This window comes from Cervus elaphus, chromosome 19 (genome assembly GCF_910594005.1).
Source record: "Cervus elaphus chromosome 19, mCerEla1.1, whole genome shotgun sequence".
In the NCBI taxonomy this organism is placed as follows: Eukaryota; Metazoa; Chordata; class Mammalia; order Artiodactyla; family Cervidae; genus Cervus; species Cervus elaphus.
The window spans coordinates 110,101,014-110,122,286 of record NC_057833.1 but is presented as its reverse complement, the minus strand read 5'-3'; positions in this window follow the sequence as shown (position 1 = coordinate 110,122,286).

The following is a 21,273-nucleotide window of genomic DNA, read 5'->3' as shown; positions in this document are numbered from 1 at the left end:
CCTCTCCAGCTGAGGCGGGAGACCAAGGGTCCCTTTCCACGTGCCACAGGAATCCTGGGACTCCTTTCAAGTTTCACGAGGAGTCAGGCATCGTCTCCTTTGGAGGCACTGATCTCGGCGTACCTCTGGAGTTGTCAAAGGATATGAGGCCTCCGGTCGCGATGAGGTGGGGAAGTAGGTCTTTCTCTGTGGTCTCCACAGGGGATTCAGACATCCTTTCATCTTGGGAGATGCAAGACGAGCCTGCATTCAAGTCACTGCAGGGATATCCAGCCTTATTTCGCGTCAGGGCATCGCGGTGTCCATTCCACTTGAGGCCGTAAACTCAGGGTCCCTCTCACATACCTAGAGCTGAGAGAAGTCTCCTCTTGAGGTGCTTGTGGTAAGGTGGTATTCCTCTGGAGTCGAAGCCAGGGACTAACCTCTCATCTCGAGTTGATTTTTGGCCCACGGAGCTCTTTCGTGTTGCTACAGTGACCTCAGGATCCCTCTAGCCTTGAAACAGTGTTCTTGGGTTTTCTCTGGAGTGCCATCAAGGAAATCAAGGCTCCTTTCATGTGTGATGTGCAACACGAAATTGCTCTGCACGCAGTGCAGGGGAATCGGGCCTCATCTCGCGGCGAGGGGGAAGTCTCATGGTTTTTCTCAAGTTGCGGCGGGAACCTGGGGTATATTCTCGAGTTACGACGGGGATGGCCCTTCCACCCACGTGTTTCTTCAGCGACGTCAGGATTCCTGCCTACTTGCGAGGGACAACTCTGGATTCTCCTCGAGGCTTTGCAGGGCAATTGGGACGCCTCTCCAGCTGAGGCAGGAGACCAAGTGTCCCTTTCCAAGTGCCACAGGAATCCTGGGACTCCTATCAAGTTTCACGAGGAGTCAGGCATCGTCTCCTTTGGAGGCACTGATCTCCGCGTACCTCTGGAGTTTTCAAAGGATGTGAGGCTATCGGTCGCGATGAGGTGGGGAACTAAGTCTTTCTCTGTGCTTTCCACAGGGGATTCAGACATCCTTTCGTCCTGGGAGATGCAAGACGAGCCTGCATTGAAGTCACTGCAGGGATATCCGGCCTTATTTCGAGTCAGGGCATCGCGGTGTCCATTCCACTTGAGGCCGCAAACTCAGGGTCCCTCTCACATACCTAGAGCTGAGAGAAGCCTCCTCTTGAGGTGCTTCTGGTAAGGTGGTATTCCTCAGGAGTCGAAGCCAGGGACTAACCTCTCATCGCGTGTTGATTCTTGGTCCACGGAGCTCTTTCGTGTTGCTACAGTGACCTCAGGATCCCTCTAGCCTTGAAACAGTGTTCTTGGGGTTTCTCTGGAGTGCCATGAAGGAAATCAAGGCTCCTTTCATGTGTGATGTGCAACACGGAATTGCTCTGCACACAGTGCAGGGGAATCGGGCCTCATCTCTCGGCGAGGGGGAAGTCTTATGGTTTTTCTCGAGTTGCGGCGGGAACCTGGGGTCTATTCTCGAGTTACGACGGGGATGACCCTTCCACACACGTGTTTCTTCAGCGACGTCAGGACTCCTGCCTAGTTGCGAGGGACAATTCGGGATTCTCCTCGAGGCTTTCCAGGGCAATTGGGACGCCTCTCCAGCTGAGACGGGAGACCAAGGGTCCCTTTCCACGTGCCACAGGAATCCTGGGTCTCCTATCAAGTTTCACAAGGAGTCAGGCATCGTCTCCTTTGGAGGCACTGATCTCCGCATACCTCTGGAGTTTTCAAAGGATTTGAGGCCTTCTGTCGCGATGAGGTGGGGAACTAGGTCTTTCTCTGTGGTCTCCACAGGGGATTCAGACACCCTTTCGTCTTGGGAGATGCAAGACGAGCCTGCATTCCAGTCACTGCAGGGATATCCGGCCTTATTTCGAGTCAGGGCATCGCGGTGTCCATTCCACTTGAGGCCGCAAACTCAGGGTCCCTCTCACATACCTAGAGCTGAGAGAAGCCTCCTCTTGAGGTGCTTGTGGTAAGGTGGTATTCCTCAGGAGTCGAAGCCAGGGACTAACCTCTCATCTCGTGTTGATTCTTGGTCCACGGAGCTCTTTCGTGTTGCTACAGTGACCTCAGGATCCCTCTAGCCTTGAAACAGTGTTCTTGGGGTTTCTCTGTAGTGCCATCAAGGAAATCAAGGCTCCTTTCATGTGTGATGTGCAACACGGAATTGCTCTGCACGCAGTGCAGGGGAATCGGGCCTCATCTCGCGGCGAGGGGGAAGTCTCATGGTTTTTCTCGAGTTGCGGCGGGAACCTGGGGTATATTCTCGAATTACAACGGGGATGGCCCTTCCACACACGTGTTTCTTCAGCGACGTCAGGACTCCTGCCTAGTTGCGAGGGACAACTCGGGATTCTCCTCGAGGCTTTGCAGGGCAATTGGGATGCCTCTCCAGCTGAGACGGGAGACCTAGGGTCCCTTTCCACGTGCCACAGGAATCCTGGGTCTCCTATCAAGTTTCACGAGGAGTCAGGCATCGTTTCCTTTGGAGGCACTGATCTCCGCATACCTCTGGAGTTTTCAAAGGATTTGAGGCCTCCTGTCGACATGATGTGGGGAACTAGGTCTTTCTCTGTGGTCTCCACAGGGGATTCAGACATCCTTTCTTCTTGGGAGATGCAAGACGAGCCTGCATTCCAGTCACTGCAGGCATATCCGGCCTTATTTCGAGTCAGGTCATCGCGGTGTCCATTCCACTTGAGGCCACAAACTCAGGGTCCCTCTCACATACCTAGAGCTGAGAGAAGCCTCCTCTTGAGGTGCTTATGGTAAGGTGGTATTCCTCTGTAGTCGAAGCCAGGGACTAACCTCTCATCTCGAGTTGATTTTTTGTCCACGGAGCTCTTTCGTGTTGCTACAGGGACCTCAGGATCCCTCTAGCCTTGAAACAGTGTTCTTGGGGTTTCTCTGGAGTGCCATCAAGGAAATCAAGGCTCCTTTCATGTGTGATGTGCAACACAGAATTGCTCGGCACGCAGTGCAGGGGAATCGGGCCTCATCTCGCGGCGAGGGGGAAGTCTCATGGTTTTTCTCGAGTTGCGGCGGGAACCTGGGGTATATTCTCGAGTTTCGACGGGGATGGCCCTTCCACCCACGTGTTTCTTCAGCGACGTCAGGACTCCTGCCTAGTTGCGAGGAACAACTCTGGATTCTCCTCGAGGCTTGGCAGGGCAATTGGGACGCCTCTCCAGCTGAGGCGGGAGACCAAGTGTCCCTTTCCACGTGCCACAGGAATCCTGGTTATCCTATCAAGTTTCACGAGGAGTCAGGCATCGTCTCCTTTGGAGGCACTGATCTCCGCGTACCTCTGGAGTTTTCAAAGGATGTGAGGCCTCCGGTCGCGATGAGGTGGGGAACTAGGTCTTTCTCTGTGGTCTCCACAGGGGATTCAGACATCCTTTCATCTTGGGAGATGCAAGACGAGCCTGCATTCAAGTCACTGCAGGGATATCCAGCCTTATTTCACGTCAGGGCATCGCGGTGTCCATTCCACTTGAGGCCGTAAACTCAGGGTCCCTCTCACATACTTAGAGCTGAGTGAAGTCTCCTCTTGAGGTGCTTGTGGTAAGGTGGTATTCCTCTGGAGTCGAAGCCAGGGACTAACCTCTCATCTCGAGTTGATTTTTGGCCCACGGAGCTCTTTCGTGTTGCTACAGTGACCTCAGGATCCCTCTAGCCTTGAAACAGTGTTCTTGGGGTTTCTCTGGAGTGCCATCAAGGAAATCAAGGCTCCTTTCATGTGTGATGTGCAACACGGAATTGCTCTGCACGCAGTGCAGGGGAATCGGGCCTCATCTCGCATCGAGGGGGAAGTCTCATGGTTTTTCTCGAGTTGCGGCGGGAACCTGGGGTATATTCTCGAGTTACGACGGGGATGGCCCTTCCAACCACGTGTTTCTTCAGCGACGTCAGGACTCCTGCCTAGTTGCGAGGGACAACTCGGGATTCTCCTCGAGGCTTTGCAGGGCAATTGGGATGCCTCTCCAGCTGAGACGGGAGACCAAGGGTCCCTTTCCACGTGCCACAGGAATCCTGGGTCTCCTATCAAGTTTCACGAGGAGTCAGGCATCGTTTCCTTTGGAGGCACTGATCTCCGCATACCTCTGGAGTTTTCAAAGGATTTGAGGCCTCCTGTCGCAATGAGGTGGGGAACTAGGTCTTTCTCTGTGGTCTCCACAGGGGATTCAGACACCCTTTCATCTTGGGAGATGCAAGAGGAGCCTGCATTCCAGTCACTGCAGGGATATCCGGCCTTATTTCGAGTCAGGTCATCGCGGTGTCCATTCCACTTGAGGCCGCAAACTCAGGGTCCCTCTCACATACCTAGAGCTGAGAGAAGCCTCCTCTTGAGGTGCTTATGGTAAGGTGGTATTCCTCTGTAGTCGAAGCCAGGGACTAACCTCTCATCTCGAGTTGATTTTTGGTCCACGGAGCTCTTTCGTATTGCTACAGGGACCTCAGGATCCCTCTAGCCTTGAAACAGTGTTCTTGGGGTTTCTCTGGAGTGCCATCAAGGAAATCAAGGCTCCTTTCATGTGTGATGTGCAACACAGAATTGCTCTGCACGCAGTGCAGGGGAATCGGGCCTCATCTCGCGGCGAGGGGGAAGTCTCATGGTTTTTCTCGAGTTGCGGCGGGAACCTGGGGTATATTCTCGAGTTACGACGGGGATGGCCCTTCCACCCACGTGTTTCTTCAGCGACGTCAGGACTCCTGCCTAGTTGCGAGGGACAACTCTGGATTCTCCTCGAGGCTTGGCAGGGCAATTGGGACGCCTCTCCAGCTGAGGCGGGAGACCAAGTGTCCCTTTCCAAGTGCCACAGGTATCCTGGGTCTCCTATCAAGTTTCACGAGGAGTCAGGCATCGTCGCCTTTGGAGGCACTGATCTCCGCGTACCTCTGGAGTTTTTAAAGGATGTGAGGCCTCCGGTCGCGATGAGGTGGGGAACTAGGTGTTTCTCTGTGGTCTCCACAGGGGTTTCAGACATCCTTTCTTCTTGGGAGATGCAAGACGAGCCTGCATTGAAGTCACTGCAGGGATATCCGGCCTTATTTCGAGTCAGGGCATCGCGGTGTCCATTCCACTTGAGGCCGCAAACTCAGGGTCCCTCTCACATACCTAGAGCTGAGAGAAGCCTCCTCTTGAGGTGCTTGTGGTAAGGTGGTATTCCTCTGGAGACGAATCCAGGGACTAACCTCTCTTTTCGAGTTGATTTTTGGTCCACAGAGTTCTTTCGTGTTGCTACAGTGACCTCAGGATCCCTCTATCCTTGAAACAGTGTTCTTGGGGTTTCTGTGGAGTGCCATCAAGGAAATCAAGGCTCCTTTCATGTGTGATGTGCAAGACGGAATTGCTCTGCACGCAGTACAGGGGAATCGGGCTTCATCTCGCGGCGAGGGGGAAGTCTCATGGTTTTTCTCGAGTTGCGGCGGGAACCTGGGGTATATTCTCGAGTTACGACGGGGATGGCCCTTCCACACACGTGTGTGTTCAGCCATGTCAGGACTCCTGCCTAGTTGCGAGGGACAACTCGGGATTCTCCTCGAGGCTTTGCAGGGCAATTGGGACGCCTCTCCAGCTGAGACGGGTGACCAAGTGTCCCTTTCCACGTGCCACAGGAATCCTGGGTCTCCTATCAAGTTTCACGAGGAGTCAGGCATCGTCTCCTTTGGAGGCACTGATCTCCGCATACCTCTGGAGTTTTCAAAGGATTTGAGGCCTCCTGTCGCGATGAGGTGGGGAACTAGGTCTTTCTCTGTGGTCTCCACAGGGGATTCAGACACCCTTTCGTCTTGGGAGATGCAAGACGAGCCTGCATTCCAGTCACTGCAGGGATATCCGGCCTTATTTCGAGTCAGGGCATCGCGGTGTCCATTCCACTTGAGGCCGGAAACTCAGGGTCCCTCTCACATACCTAGAGCTGAGAGAAGCCTCCTCTTGAGGTGCTTGTGGTAAGGTGGTATTCCTCTGGAGTTGAAGCCAGGGACTAACCTCTCATCTCGAGTTGATTTTTGGTCCACAGTGCTCTTTCGTGTTGCATCAGTGACCTCAGGATCCCTCTAGCCTTGAAACAGTGTTCTTGGGGTTTCTCTGGAGTGCCATGAAGGTAATCAAGGCTCCTTTCATGTGTGATGTGCAACACAGAATTGCTCTGCACGCAGTGCAGGGGAATCGGGCCTCATCTCGCTGCGAGGGGGAAGTCTCATGGTTTTTCTCGAGTTGCGGCGGGAACCTGGGGTATATTCTCGAGTTACGACGGGGATGGCCCTTCCACACACGTGTTTGTTCAGCCACGTCAGGACTCTTTCCTAGGTGCGAGACACAACTCGGGATTCTCCTCGAGGCTTGGCAAGGCAATTGGGACGCCTCTCCAGCTGAGGCGGGAGACCAAGGGTCCCTTTCCACGTGCCACAGGAATCCTGGGACTCCTTTCAAGTTTCACGAGGAGTCAGGCATCGTCTCCTTTGGAGGCACTGATCTCGGCGTACCTCTGGAGTTGTCAAAGGATATGAGGCCTCCGGTCGCGATGAGGTGGGGAAGTAGGTCTTTCTCTGTGGTCTCCACAGGGGATTCAGACATCCTTTCATCTTGGGAGATGCAAGACGAGCCTGCATTCAAGTCACTGCAGGGATATCCAGCCTTATTTCGCGTCAGGGCATCGCGGTGTCCATTCCACTTGAGGCCACAAACTCAGGGTCCCTCTCACATACCTAGAGCTGAGAGAAGTCTCCTCTTGAGGTGCTTGTGGTAAGGTGGTATTCCTCTGGAGTCGAAGCCAGGGACTAACCTCTCATCTCGAGTTGATTTTTGGCCCACGGAGCTCTTTCGTGTTGCTACAGTGACCTCAGGATCCCTCTAGCCTTGAAACAGTGTTCTTGGGTTTTCTCTGGAGTGCCATCAAGGAAATCAAGGCTCCTTTCATGTGTGATGTGCAACACGAAATTGCTCTGCACGCAGTGCAGGGGAATCGGGCCTCATCTCGCGGCGAGGGGGAAGTCTCATGGTTTTTCTCAAGTTGCGGCGGGAACCTGGGGTATATTCTCGAGTTACGACGGGGATGGCCCTTCCACCCACGTGTTTCTTCAGCGACGTCAGGATTCCTGCCTACTTGCGAGGGACAACTCTGGATTCTCCTCGAGGCTTTGCAGGGCAATTGGGACGCCTCTCCAGCTGAGGCAGGAGACCAAGTGTCCCTTTCCAAGTGCCACAGGAATCCTGGGACTCCTATCAAGTTTCACGAGGAGTCAGGCATCGTCTCCTTTGGAGGCACTGATCTCCGCGTACCTCTGGAGTTTTCAAAGGATGTGAGGCTATCGGTCGCGATGAGGTGGGGAACTAAGTCTTTCTCTGTGCTTTCCACAGGGGATTCAGACATCCTTTCGTCCTGGGAGATGCAAGACGAGCCTGCATTGAAGTCACTGCAGGGATATCCGGCCTTATTTCGAGTCAGGGCATCGCGGTGTCCATTCCACTTGAGGCCGCAAACTCAGGGTCCCTCTCACATACCTAGAGCTGAGAGAAGCCTCCTCTTGAGGTGCTTCTGGTAAGGTGGTATTCCTCAGGAGTCGAAGCCAGGGACTAACCTCTCATCGCGTGTTGATTCTTGGTCCACGGAGCTCTTTCGTGTTGCTACAGTGACCTCAGGATCCCTCTAGCCTTGAAACAGTGTTCTTGGGGTTTCTCTGGAGTGCCATGAAGGAAATCAAGGCTCCTTTCATGTGTGATGTGCAACACGGAATTGCTCTGCACACAGTGCAGGGGAATCGGGCCTCATCTCTCGGCGAGGGGGAAGTCTTATGGTTTTTCTCGAGTTGCGGCGGGAACCTGGGGTCTATTCTCGAGTTACGACGGGGATGACCCTTCCACACACGTGTTTCTTCAGCGACGTCAGGACTCCTGCCTAGTTGCGAGGGACAACTCGGGATTCTCCTCGAGGCTTTCCAGGGCAATTGGGACGCCTCTCCAGCTGAGACGGGAGACCAAGGGTCCCTTTCCACGTGCCACAGGAATCCTGGGTCTCCTATCAAGTTTCACAAGGAGTCAGGCATCGTCTCCTTTGGAGGCACTGATCTCCGCATACCTCTGGAGTTTTCAAAGGATTTGAGGCCTTCTGTCGCGATGAGGTGGGGAACTAGGTCTTTCTCTGTGGTCTCCACAGGGGATTCAGACACCCTTTCGTCTTGGGAGATGCAAGACGAGCCTGCATTCCAGTCACTGCAGGGATATCCGGCCTTATTTCGAGTCAGGGCATCGCGGTGTCCATTCCACTTGAGGCCGCAAACTCAGGGTCCCTCTCACATACCTAGAGCTGAGAGAAGCCTCCTCTTGAGGTGCTTGTGGTAAGGTGGTATTCCTCAGGAGTCGAAGCCAGGGACTAACCTCTCATCTCGTGTTGATTCTTGGTCCACGGAGCTCTTTCGTGTTGCTACAGTGACCTCAGGATCCCTCTAGCCTTGAAACAGTGTTCTTGGGGTTTCTCTGGAGTGCCATCAAGGAAATCAAGGCTCCTTTCATGTGTGATGTGCAACACGGAATTGCTCTGCACGCAGTGCAGGGGAATCGGGCCTCATCTCGCGGCGAGGGGGAAGTCTCATGGTTTTTCTCGAGTTGCGGCGGGAACCTGGGGTATATTCTCGAATTACAACGGGGATGGCCCTTCCACACACGTGTTTCTTCAGCGACGTCAGGACTCCTGCCTAGTTGCGAGGGACAACTCGGGATTCTCCTCGAGGCTTTGCAGGGCAATTGGGATGCCTCTCCAGCTGAGACGGGAGACCTAGGGTCCCTTTCCACGTGCCACAGGAATCCTGGGTCTCCTATCAAGTTTCACGAGGAGTCAGGCATCGTTTCCTTTGGAGGCACTGATCTCCGCATACCTCTGGAATTTTCAAAGGATTTGAGGCCTCCTGTCGACATGATGTGGGGAACTAGGTCTTTCTCTGTGGTCTCCACAGGGGATTCAGACATCCTTTCTTCTTGGGAGATGCAAGACGAGCCTGCATTCCAGTCACTGCAGGCATATCCGGCCTTATTTCGAGTCAGGTCATCGCGGTGTCCATTCCACTTGAGGCCACAAACTCAGGGTCCCTCTCACATACCTAGAGCTGAGAGAAGCCTCCTCTTGAGGTGCTTATGGTAAGGTGGTGTTCCTCTGGATTCGAAGCCAGGGACTAACCTCTCATCTCGAGTTAATTTTTTGTCCACGGAGCTCTTTCGTGTTGCTACAGGGACCTCAGGATCCCTCTAGCCTTGAAACAGTGTTCTTGGGGTTTCTCTGGAGTGCCATCAAGGAAATCAAGGCTCCTTTCATGTGTGATGTGCAACACAGAATTGCTCGGCACGCAGTGCAGGGGAATCGGGCCTCATCTCGCGGCGAGGGGGAAGTCTCATGGTTTTTCTCGAGTTGCGGCGGGAACCTGGGGTATATTCTCGAGTTTCGACGGGGATGGCCCTTCCACCCACGTGTTTCTTCAGCGACGTCAGGACTCCTGCCTAGTTGCGAGGAACAACTCTGGATTCTCCTCGAGGCTTGGCAGGGCAATTGGGACGCCTCTCCAGCTGAGGCGGGAGACCAAGTGTCCCTTTCCACGTGCCACAGGAATCCTGGTTATCCTATCAAGTTTCACGAGGAGTCAGGCATCGTCTCCTTTGGAGGCACTGATCTCCGCGTACCTCTGGAGTTTTCAAAGGATGTGAGGCCTCCGGTCGCGATGAGGTGGGGAACTAGGTCTTTCTCTGTGGTCTCCACAGGGGATTCAGACATCCTTTCATCTTGGGAGATGCAAGACGAGCCTGCATTCAAGTCACTGCAGGGATATCCAGCCTTATTTCACGTCAGGGCATCGCGGTGTCCATTCCACTTGAGGCCGTAAACTCAGGGTCCCTCTCACATACCTAGAGCTGAGTGAAGTCTCCTCTTGAGGTGCTTGTGGTAAGGTGGTATTCCTCTGGAGTCGAAGCCAGGGACTAACCTCTCATCTCGAGTTGATTTTTGGCCCACGGAGCTCTTTCGTGTTGCTACAGTGACCTCAGGATCCCTCTAGCCTTGAAACAGTGTTCTTGGGGTTTCTCTGGAGTGCCATCAAGGAAATCAAGGCTCCTTTCATGTGTGATGTGCAACACGGAATTGCTCTGCACGCAGTGCAGGGGAATCGGGCCTCATCTCGCATCGAGGGGGAAGTCTCATGGTTTTTCTCGAGTTGCGGTGGGAACCTGGGGTATATTCTCGAGTTACGACGGGGATGGCCCTTCCAACCACGTGTTTCTTCAGCGACGTCAGGACTCCTGCCTAGTTGCGAGGGACAACTCGGGATTCTCCTCGAGGCTTTGCAGGGCAATTGGGATGCCTCTCCAGCTGAGACGGGAGACCAAGGGTCCCTTTCCACGTGCCACAGGAATCCTGGGTCTCCTATCAAGTTTCACGAGGAGTCAGGCATCGTTTCCTTTGGAGGCACTGATCTCCGCATACCTCTGGAGTTTTCAAAGGATTTGAGGCCTCCTGTCGCAATGAGGTGGGGAACTAGGTCTTTCTCTGTGGTCTCCACAGGGGATTCAGACACCCTTTCGTCTTGGGAGATGCAAGACGAGCCTGCATTCCAGTCACTGCAGGGATATCCGGCCTTATTTCGAGTCAGGTCATCGCGGTGTCCATTCCACTTGAGGCCGCAAACTCAGGGTCCCTCTCACATACCTAGAGCTGAGAGAAGCCTCCTCTTGAGGTGCTTATGGTAAGGTGGTATTCCTCTGTAGTCGAAGCCAGGGACTAACCTCTCATCTCGAGTTGATTTTTGGTCCACGGAGCTCTTTCGTATTGCTACAGGGACCTCAGGATCCCTCTAGCCTTGAAACAGTGTTCTTGGGGTTTCTCTGGAGTGCCATCAAGGAAATCAAGGCTCCTTTCATGTGTGATGTGCAACACAGAATTGCTCTGCACGCAGTGCAGGGGAATCGGGCCTCATCTCGCGGCGAGGGGGAAGTCTCATGGTTTTTCTCGAGTTGCGGCGGGAACCTGGGGTATATTCTCGAGTTACGACGGGGATGGCCCTTCCACCCACGTGTTTCTTCAGCGACGTCAGGACTCCTGCCTAGTTGCGAGGGACAACTCTGGATTCTCCTCGAGGCTTGGCAGGGCAATTGGGACGCCTCTCCAGCTGAGGCGGGAGACCAAGTGTCCCTTTCCAAGTGCCACAGGTATCCTGGGTCTCCTATCAAGTTTCACGAGGAGTCAGGCATCGTCGCCTTTGGAGGCACTGATCTCCGCGTACCTCTGGAGTTTTCAAAGGATGTGAGGCTATCGGTCGCGATGAGGTGGGGAACTAAGTCTTTCTCTGTGCTTTCCACAGGGGATTCAGACATCCTTTCGTCCTGGGAGATGCAAGACGAGCCTCCATTGAAGTCACTGCAGGGATATCCGGCCTTATTTCGAGTCAGGGCATCGCGGTGTCCATTCCACTTGAGGCCGCTAACTCAGGGTCCCTCTCACATACCTAGAGCTGAGAGAAGCCTCCTCTTGAGGTGCTTGTGGTAAGGTGGTATTCCTCAGGAGTCGAAGCCAGGGACTAACCTGTCATCTCGTATTGATTCTTGGTCCACGGAGCTCTTTCGTGTTGCTACAGTGACTTCAGGATCCCTCTAGCCTTGAAACAGTGTTCTTGGGGTTTCTCTGGAGTGCCATCAAGGAAATCAAGGCTCCTTTCATGTGTGATGTGCAACACGGAATTGCTCTGCACGCAGTGCAGGGGAATCGGGCCTCATCTCGCGGCGAGGGGGAAGTCTCATGGTTTTTCTCGAGTTGCGGCGGGAACCTGGGGTATATTCTCGAGTTACAACGGGGATGGCCCTTCCACACACGTGTGTGTTCAGCCATGTCAGGACTCCTGCCTAGTTGTGAGGGACAACTCGGGATTCTCCTCGAGGCTTTGCTGGGCAATTGGGACGCCTCTCCAGCTGAGACGGGAGACCAAGGGTCCCTTTCCACGTGCCACAGGAATCCTGGGTCTCCTATGAAGTTTCACGAGGAGTCAGGCATCGTCTCCTTTGGAGGCACTGATCTCCGCATACCTCTGGAGTTTTCAAAGGATTTGAGGCCTCCTGTAGCGATGAGGTGGGGAACTAGGTCTTTCTCTGTGGTCTCCACAGGGGATTCAGACACCCTTTCGTCTTGGGAGATGCAAGACGAGCCTGCATTCCAGTCACTGCAGGGATATCCGGCCTTATTTCGAGTCAGGGCATCGCGGTGTCCATTCCACTTGAGGCCGCAAACTCAGGATCCCTCTCACATACATAGAGCTGAGAGAAGCCTCCTCTTGAGGGGTTTGTGGAAAGGTGGTATTCCTCTGGAGTCGAAGCCAGGGACTAACCTCTCATCTCGAGTTGATTTTTGGTCCACGGAGCTCTTTCGTGTTGCTACAGTGACCTCAGAATCCCTCTAGCCTTGAAACAGTGTTCTTGGGGTTTCTCTGGAGTGCGATGTAGGAAATCAAGGCTCCTTTCATGTGTGATGTGCAACACAGAATTGCTCTGCACACAGTGCAGGGGAATCGGGCCTCATCTCGCGGCGAGGGGGAAGTCTCATGGTTTTTCTCGAGTTGCGGCGGGAACCTGGGGTATATTCTCGAGGTACGACGGGGATGGCCCTTCCACACACGTGTTTGTTCAGCCACGTCAGGACTCTTGCCTAGTTGCGAGACACAACTCGGGATTCTCCTCGAGGCTTGGCAAGGCAATTGGGACGCCTCTCCAGCTGAGGCGGGAGACCAAGGGTCCTTTTCCACGTGCCACAGGAATCCTGGGACTCCTATCAAGTTTCACGAGGAGTCAGGCATCGTCTCCTTTGGAGGCACTGATTTCCGCGTACCTCTGGAGTTTTCAAAGGATGTGAGGCCTCCGGTCGCGATGAGGTGGGGAACTAGGTGCTTCTCTGTGGTCTCCACAGGGGATTCAGACATCCTTTCTTCTTGGGAGATGCAAGACGAGCCTGCATTCAAGTCACTGCAGGGATATCCGGCCTTATTTCGAGTCAGGGCATCGCGGTGTCCATTCCACTTGAGGCCGCAAACTCAGGGTCCCTCTCACATACCTAGAGCTGAGAGAAGCCTCCTCTTGAGGTGCTTGTGGTAAGGTGGTATTCCTCTGGAGTCGAAGCCAGGGACTAACCTCTCATCTCGAGTTGATTTTTGGCCCACGGAGCTCTTTCGTGTTGCTACAGTGACCTCAGGATCCCTCTAGCCTTGAAACAGTGTTCTTGGGGTTTCTCTGGAGTGCCATCAAGGAAATCAAGGCTCCTTTCATGTGTGATGTGCAACACGGAATTGCTCTGCACGCAGTGCAGGGGAATCGGGCCTCATCTCGCGGCGAGGGGGAAGTCTCATGGTTTTTCTCGAGTTGCGGCGGGAACCTGGGGTATATTCTCGAGTTACGACGGGGATGGCCCTTCCACCCACGTGTTTCTTCAGCGACGTCAGGACTCCTGCCTAGTTGCGAGGGACAACTCTGGATTCTCCTCGAGGCTTGGCAGGGCAATTGGGACGCCTCTCCAGCTGAGGCGGGAGACCAAGTGTCCCTTTCCAAGTGCCACAGGAATCCTGGGACTCCTATCAAGTTTCACGAGAAGTCAGGCATCGTCTCCTTTGGAGGCACTGATCTCCGCGTACCTCTGGAGTTTTCAAAGGATGTGAGGCTATCGGTCGCGATGAGGTGGGGAACTAAGTCTTTCTCTGTGCTATCCACAGGGGATTCAGACATCCTTTCGTCCTGGGAAATGCAAGACGAGCCTGCATTGAAGTCACTGCAGGGATATCCAGCCTTATTTCGAGTCAGGGCATCGCGGTGTCCATTCCACTTGAGGCCGCAAACTCAGGGTCCCTCTCACATACCTAGAGCTGAGAGAAGCCTCCTCTTGAGGTGCTTGTGGTAAGGTGGTATTCCTCTGGAGACGAATCCAGGGACTAACCTCTCTTTTCGACTTGATTTTTGGTCCACAGAGTTCTTTCGTGTTGCTACAGTGACCTCAGGATCCCTCTATCCTTGAAACAGTGTTCTTGGGGTTTCTCTGGAGTACCATGAAGGAAATCAAGGCTCCTTTCATATGTGATGTGCAAGACGGAATTGCTCTGCACGCAGTACAGTGGAATCGGGCCTCATCTCGCATCGAGGGGGAAGTATCATGGTTTTTCTCGAGTTGCGGCGGGAACCTGGGGTATATTCTCGAGTTACGACGGGGATGGCCCTTCCACCCACGTGTTTGTTCAGCCACGTCAGGACTCCTGCCTAGTTGCGAGGGACAACTCGGGATTCTCCTCGAGGCTTGGCAGGGCAATTGGAACGCCTCTCCAGCTGAGGCGGGAGACCAAGGGTCCCTTTCAACGTGCCACAAGAATCCTGGGACTCCTATCAAGTTTCACGAGGAGTCAGGCATCGTCTCCTTTGGAGGCACTGATCTCCGCGTACCTCTGGAGTTTTCAAAGGATGTGAGGCCTCCGGTCGCGATGAGGTGGGGAACTAGGTGTTTCTCTGTGGACTCCACAGGGGATTCAGACATCCTTTCTTCTTGGGAGATGCAAGACGAGCCTGCATTCAAGTCACTGCAGGGATATCCGGCCTTATTTCGAGTCAGGGCATCGCGGTGTCCATTCCACTTGAGGCCGCAAACTCAGGGTCCCTCTCACATACCTAGAGCTCAGAGAAGCCTCCTCTTGAGGTGCTTGTGGTAAGGTGGTATTCCTCTGGAGTCGAAGCCAGGGACTAACCTCTCATCTCGAGTTGATTTTTGGCCCACGGAGCTCTTTCGTGTTGCTACAGTGACCTCAGGATCCCTCTGTCCTTGAAACAGTGTTCTTGGGGTTTCTCTGGAGTGCCATCAAGGAAATCAAGGCTCCTTTCATGTGTGATGTGCAAGACGGAATTGCTCTGCACGCAGTACAGGGGAATCGGGCCTCATCTCGCATCGATGGGGAAGTCTCATGGTTTTTCTCGAGTTGCGGCGGGAACCTGGGGTATATTCTCGAGTTACGACGGGGATGGCCCTTCCACCCACGTGTTTGTTCAGCCACGTCAGGACTCCTGCCTAGTTGCGAGGGACAACTCGGGATTCTCCTCGAGGTTTGGCAGGGCAATTGGAACGCCTCTCCAGCTGAGGCGGGAGACCAAGGGTCCCTTTCCACGTGCCACAAGAATCCTGGGACTCCTATCAAGTTTCACGAGGTGTCAGGCATCGTCTCCTTTGGAGGCACTGATCTCCGCGTACCTCTGGAGTTTTCAAAGGATGTGAGGCCTCCGGTCGCGTTGAGGTGGGGAACTAGGTGTTTCTCTGTGGTTTCCACAGGGTATTCAAACATCCTTTCTTCTTGGGAGATGCAAGACGAGCCTGCATTCAAGTCACTGCAGGGATATCCGGCCTTATTTCGAGTCAGGGCATCGTGGTGTCCATTTCACTTGAGGCCGCAAACTCAGGAGCTCTCTCACATACCTAGACCTGAGAGAAGCCTCCTCTTGAGGTGCTTGTGGTAAGGTGGTATTCCTCAGGAGTCGAAGCCAGGGACTAACCTTTCATCTCGTGTTGATTCTTGGTCCACGGAGCTCTTTCGTGTTGCTACAGTGACCTCAGGATCCCTCTAGCCTTGAAACAGTGTTCTTGGGGTTTCTCTGGAGTGCCATCAAGGAAATCAAGGCTCCTTTCATGTGTGATGTGCAACACGGAATTGCTCTGCACGCAGTGCAGGGGAATCGGGCCTCATCTCGCGGCGAGGGGGAAGTCTCATGGTTTTTCTCGAGTTGCGGCGGGAACCTGGGGTATATTCTCGAGTTACGACGGGGATGGCCCTTCCACACACGTGTGTGTTCAGCCATGTCAGGACTCCTGCCTAGTTGCGAGGGACAACTCGGGATTCTCCTCGAGGCTTTGCAGGGCAATTGGGACGCCTCTCCAGCTGAGACGGGAGACCAAGGGTCCCTTTCCACGTGCCACAGGAATCCTGGGTCTCCTATCAAGTTTCACGAGGAGTCAGGCATCGTCTCCTTTGGAGGCACTGATCTCCGCATACCTCTGGAGTTTTCAAAGGATTTGAGGCCTCCTGTCGCGATGAGGTGGGGAACTAGGTGTTTCTCTGTGGTCTCCACAGGGGATTCAGACACCCTTTCGTCTTGGGAGATGCAAGACGAGCCTGCATTCCAGTCACTGCAGGGATATCCGGCCTTATTTCGAGTCAGGGCATCGCGGTGTCCATTCCACTTGAGGCCGCAAACTCAGGGTCCCTCTCACATACCTAGAGCTGAGAGAAGCCTCCTCTTGAGGTGCTTGTGGTAAGGTGGTATTCCTCTGGAGTCGAAGCCAGGGACTAACCTCTCATCTCGAGTTGATTTTTGCTCCACAGTGCTCTTTCGTGTTGCTACAGTGACCTCAGGATCCCTCTAGCCTTGAAACAGTGTTCTTGGGGTTTCTCTGGAGTGCCATGAAGGTAATCAAGGCTCCTTTCATGTGTGATGTGCAAGACGGAATTGCTCTGCACGCAGTGCAGGGGAATCGGGCCTCATCTCGCGGCGAGGGGGAAGTCTCATGGTTTTTCTCGAGTTGCGGCGGGAACCTGGGGTATATTCTCGAGTTACGACGGGGATGGCCCTTCCACCCACGTGTTTCTTCAGCGACGTCAGGACTCCTGCCTAGTTGCGAGGGACAACTCTGGATTCTCCTCGAGGCTTGGCAGGGCAATTGGGACGCCTCTCCAGCTCAGGCGGGAGACCAAGTGTCCCTTTCTAAGTGCCACAGGAATCCTGGGACTCCTATCAAGTTTCACGAGGAGTCAGGCATCGTCTCCTTTGGAGGCACTGATCTCCGCATACCTCTGGAGTTTTCAAAGGATGTGAGGCTATCGGTCGCGATGAGGTGGGGAACTAAGTCTTTCTCTGTGCTTTCCACAGGGGATTCAGACATCCTTTCGTCCTGGGAGATGCAAGACGAGCCTGCATTGAAGTCACTGCAGGGATATCCGGCCTTATTTCGAGTCAGGGCATCGTGGTGTCCATTCCACTTGAGGCCGCAAACTCAGGGTCCCTCTCACATACCTAGAGCTGAGAGAAGCCTCCTCTTGAGGTGCTTGTGGTACGGTGGTATTCCTCTGGAGACGAATCCAGGGACTAACCTCTCTTTTCGAGTTGATTTTTGGTCCACAGAGTTCTTTCGTGTTCCTACAGTGACCTCAGGATCCCTCTATCCTTGAAACAGTGTTCTTGCGGTTTCTCTGGAGTGCCATCAAGGAAATGAAGGCTCCTTTCATGTGTGATGTGCAAGACGGAATTGCTCTGCACGCAGTACAGGGGAATCGGGCCTCATCTCGCATCGAGGGGGAAGTCTCATGGTTTTTCTCGAGTTGCGGCGGGAACCTGGGCTATATTCTCGAGTTACGACGGGGATGGCCCTTCCACCCACGTGTTGGTTCAGCCACGTCAGGACTCCTGCCGAGTTGCGAAGGACAACTCTGGATTCTCCTCGAGGCTTGGCAGGGCAATTGGAACGCCTCTCCAGCTGAAGCGGGAGACCAACGGTCCCTTTCCACGTGCCACAAGAATCCTGGGACTCCTATCAAGTTTCACGAGGAGTCAGGCATCGTCTCCTTTGGAGGCACTGATCTCCGCGTACCTCTGGAGTTTTCAAAGGATGTGAGGCCTCCGGTCGCGATGAGGTGGGGAACTAGGTCTTTCTCTGTGGTCTCCACAGGGGATTCAGACATCCTTTCTTCTTGGGAGATGCAAGACGAGCCTGCATTCAAGTCACTGCAGGGATATCCGGCCTTATTTCGAGTCAGGGCATCGCGGTGTCCATTCCACTTGAGGCCGCAAACTCAGGGTCCCTCTCACATACCTAGAGCTGAGAGAAGCCTCCTCTTGAGGTGCTTGTGGTAAGGTGGTATTCCTCAGGAGTCGAAGCCAGGGACTAACCTCTCATCTCGTGTTGATTCTTGGTCCACGGAGCTCTTTCGTGTTGCTACAGTGACCTCAGGATCCCTCTAGCCTTGAAACAGTGTTCTTGGGGTTTCTATGGAGTGCCATGAAGGAAATCAAGGCTCCTTTCATGTGTGATGTGCAAGACGGAATTGCTCTGCACGCAGTGCAGGGAAATCGGGCCTCATCTCGCGGCGAGGGGGAAGTCTCATGGTTTTTCTCGAGTTGCGGCGGGAACCTGGGGTATATTCTCGAGTTACGACGGGGATGGCCCTTCCACACACGTGTGTGTTCAGCCATGTCAGGACTCCTGCCTAGTTGCGAGGGACAACTCGGGATTCTCCTCGAGGCTTTGCAGGGCAATTGGGACGCCTCTCCAGCTGAGACGGGAGACCAAGGTTCCCTTTCCACGTGCCACAGGAATCCTGGGTCTCCTATCAAGATTCACGAGGAGTCAGGCATCGTCTCCTTTGGAGGCACTGATCTCCGCATACCTCTGGAGTTTTCAAAGGATTTGAGGCCTCCTGTCGCGATGAGGTGGGGAACTAGGTCTTTCTCTGTGGTCTCCACAGGGGATTCAGACATCCTTTCTTCTTGGGAGATGCAAGACGAGCCTGCATTCCAGTCACTGCAGGGATATCCGGCCTTATTTCGAGTCAGGGCATCGCGGTGTCCATTCCACTTGAGGCCGCAAACTCAGGGTCCCTCTCACATACCTAGAGCTGAGAGAAGCCTCCTCTTGAGGTGCTTGTGGTAAGGTGGTATTCCTCTGGAATCGAAGCCAGGGACTAACCTCTCATCTCGAGTTGATTTTTGGTCCACAGTGCTCTTTCGTGTTGCTACAGTGACCTCAGGATCCCTCTAGCCTTGAAACAGTGTTCTTGGGGTTTCTCTGGAGTGCCATGAAGGAAATCAAGGCTCCTTTCATGTGTAATGTGCAACACAGAATTGCTCTGCACGCAGTGCAGGGGAATCGGGCCTCATCTCGCGGCGAGGGGGAAGTCTCATGGTTTTTCTCGAGTTGCGGCGGGAACCTGGGGTATATTCTCGAGTTACGACGTGGATGGCCCTTCCACACACATGTTTGTTCAGCCACGTCAGGACTCTTGCCTAGTTGCGAGACACAACTCGGGATTCTCCTCGAGGCTTGACAAGGCAATTGGGACGCCTCTCCAGCTGAGGCGGGAGACCAAGGGTCCCTTTCCACGTGCCACAGGAATCCTGGGACTCCTATCAAGTTTCACGAGGAGTCAGGCATCGTCTCCTTTGGAGGCACTGATCTCCGCGTACCTCTGGAGTTTTCAAAGGATGTGAGGCCTCCGGTCGCGATGAGGTGGGGAACTAGGTCTTTCTCTGTGATCTCCACAGGGGATTCAGACATCCTTTCATCTTGGGAGATGCAAGACGAGCCTGCATTCAAGTCACTGCAGGGATATCCAGCCTTATTTCGCGTCAGGGCATCGCGGTGTCCATTCCAGTTGAGGCCGTAAACTCAGGGTCCCTCTCACATACCTAGAGCTGAGTGAAGCCTCCTCTTGAGGTGCTTGTGGTAAGGTGGTATTCCACTGGAGTCGAAGCCAGGGACTAACCTCTCATCTCGAGTTGATTTTTGGCCCACGGAGCTCTTTTGTGTTGCTACAGTGACCTCAGGATCCCTCTAGCCTTGAAACAGTGTTCTTGGGGTTTCTCTGGAGTGCCATCAAGGAAATCAAGGCTCCTTTCATGTGTGATGTGCAACACGGAATTGCTCTGCACGCAGTGCAGGGGAATCGGGCCTCATCTCGCGGCGAAGGGGAAGTCTCATGGTTTTTCTCGAGTTGCGGCGGGAACCTGGGGTATATTCTCGAGTTACGACGGGGATGGCCCTTCCACCCACGAATTTCTTCAGCGACGTCAGGACTCCTGCCTAGTTGCGAGGGACAACTCTGGATTCTCCTCGAGGCTTGGCAGGGCAATTGGGACGCCTCTCCAGCTGAGGCGGGAGACCAAGTGTCCCTTTCCAAGTGCCACAGGAATCCTGGGACTCCTATCAAGTTTCACGAGGAGTCAGGCATCGTCTCCTTTGGAGGCACTGATCTCCGCGTACCTCTGGAGTTTTCAAAGGATGTGAGGCTATCGGTCGCGATGAGGTGGGGAACTAAGTCTTTCTCTGTGCTTTCCACAGGGGATTCAGACATCCTTTCGTCCTGGGAGATGCAAGACGAGCCTGCATTGAAGTCACTGCAGGGATATCCGGCCTTATTTCGAGTCAGGGCATCGCGGTGTCCATTCCACTTGAGGCCGCAAACTCAGGGTCCCTCTCACATACCTAGAGCTGAGAGAAGCCTCCTCTTGAGGTGCTTGTGGTAAGGTGGTATTCCTCTGGAGTCGAAGCCAGGGACTAACCTCTCATCTCGAGTTGATTTTTGGTCCACAGTGCTCTTTCGTGTTGCTACAGTGACCTCAGGATCCCTCTAGCCTTGAAACAGTGTTCTTGGGGTTTCTCTGGAGTGCCATCAAGGAAATCAAGGCTCCTTTCATGTGTGATGTGCAAGACGGAATTGCTCTGCACGCAGTACAGTGGAATCGGGCCTCATCTCGCATCGAGGGGGAAGTCTCATGGTTTTTCTCGAGTTGCGGCGGGAACCTGGGGTATATTCTCGAGTTACGACGGGGATGGCCCTTCCACCCACGTGTTTCTTCAGCGACGTCAGGACTCCTGCCTAGTTGCGAGGGACAACTCGGGATTCTCCTCGAGGCTTGGCAAGGCAATTGGGACGCCTCTCCAGCTGAGGCGGGAGACCAAGTGTCCCTTTCCAAGTGCCACAGGAATCCTGGGACTCCTATCAAGTTTCACGAGGAGTCAGGCATCGTCTCCTTTGGAGGCACTGATCTCCGCGTACCTCTGGAGTTTTCAAAGGATGTGAGGCTATCGGTCGCGATGAGGTGGGGAACTAAGTCTTTCTCTGTGCTTTCCACAGGGGATTCAGACATCCTTTCGTCCTGGGAGATGCAAGACGAGCCTGCATTGAAGTCACTGCAGGGATATCCGGCCTTATTTCGAGTCAGGGCATCGTGGTGTCCATTCCACTTGAGGCCGCAAACTCAGGGTCCCTCTCACATACCTAGAGCTGAGAGAAGCCTCCTCTTGAGGTGCTTGTGGTAAGGTGGTATTCCTCTGGAGACGAATCCAGGGACTAACATCTCTTTTCGAGTTGATTTTTGGTCCACAGAGTTCTTTCGTGTTGCTACAGTGACCTCAGGATCCCTCTATCCTTGAAACAGTGTTCTTGGGGTTTCTCTGGAGTGCCATCAAGGAAATCAAGGCTGCTTTCATGTGTGATGTGTAAGACAGAA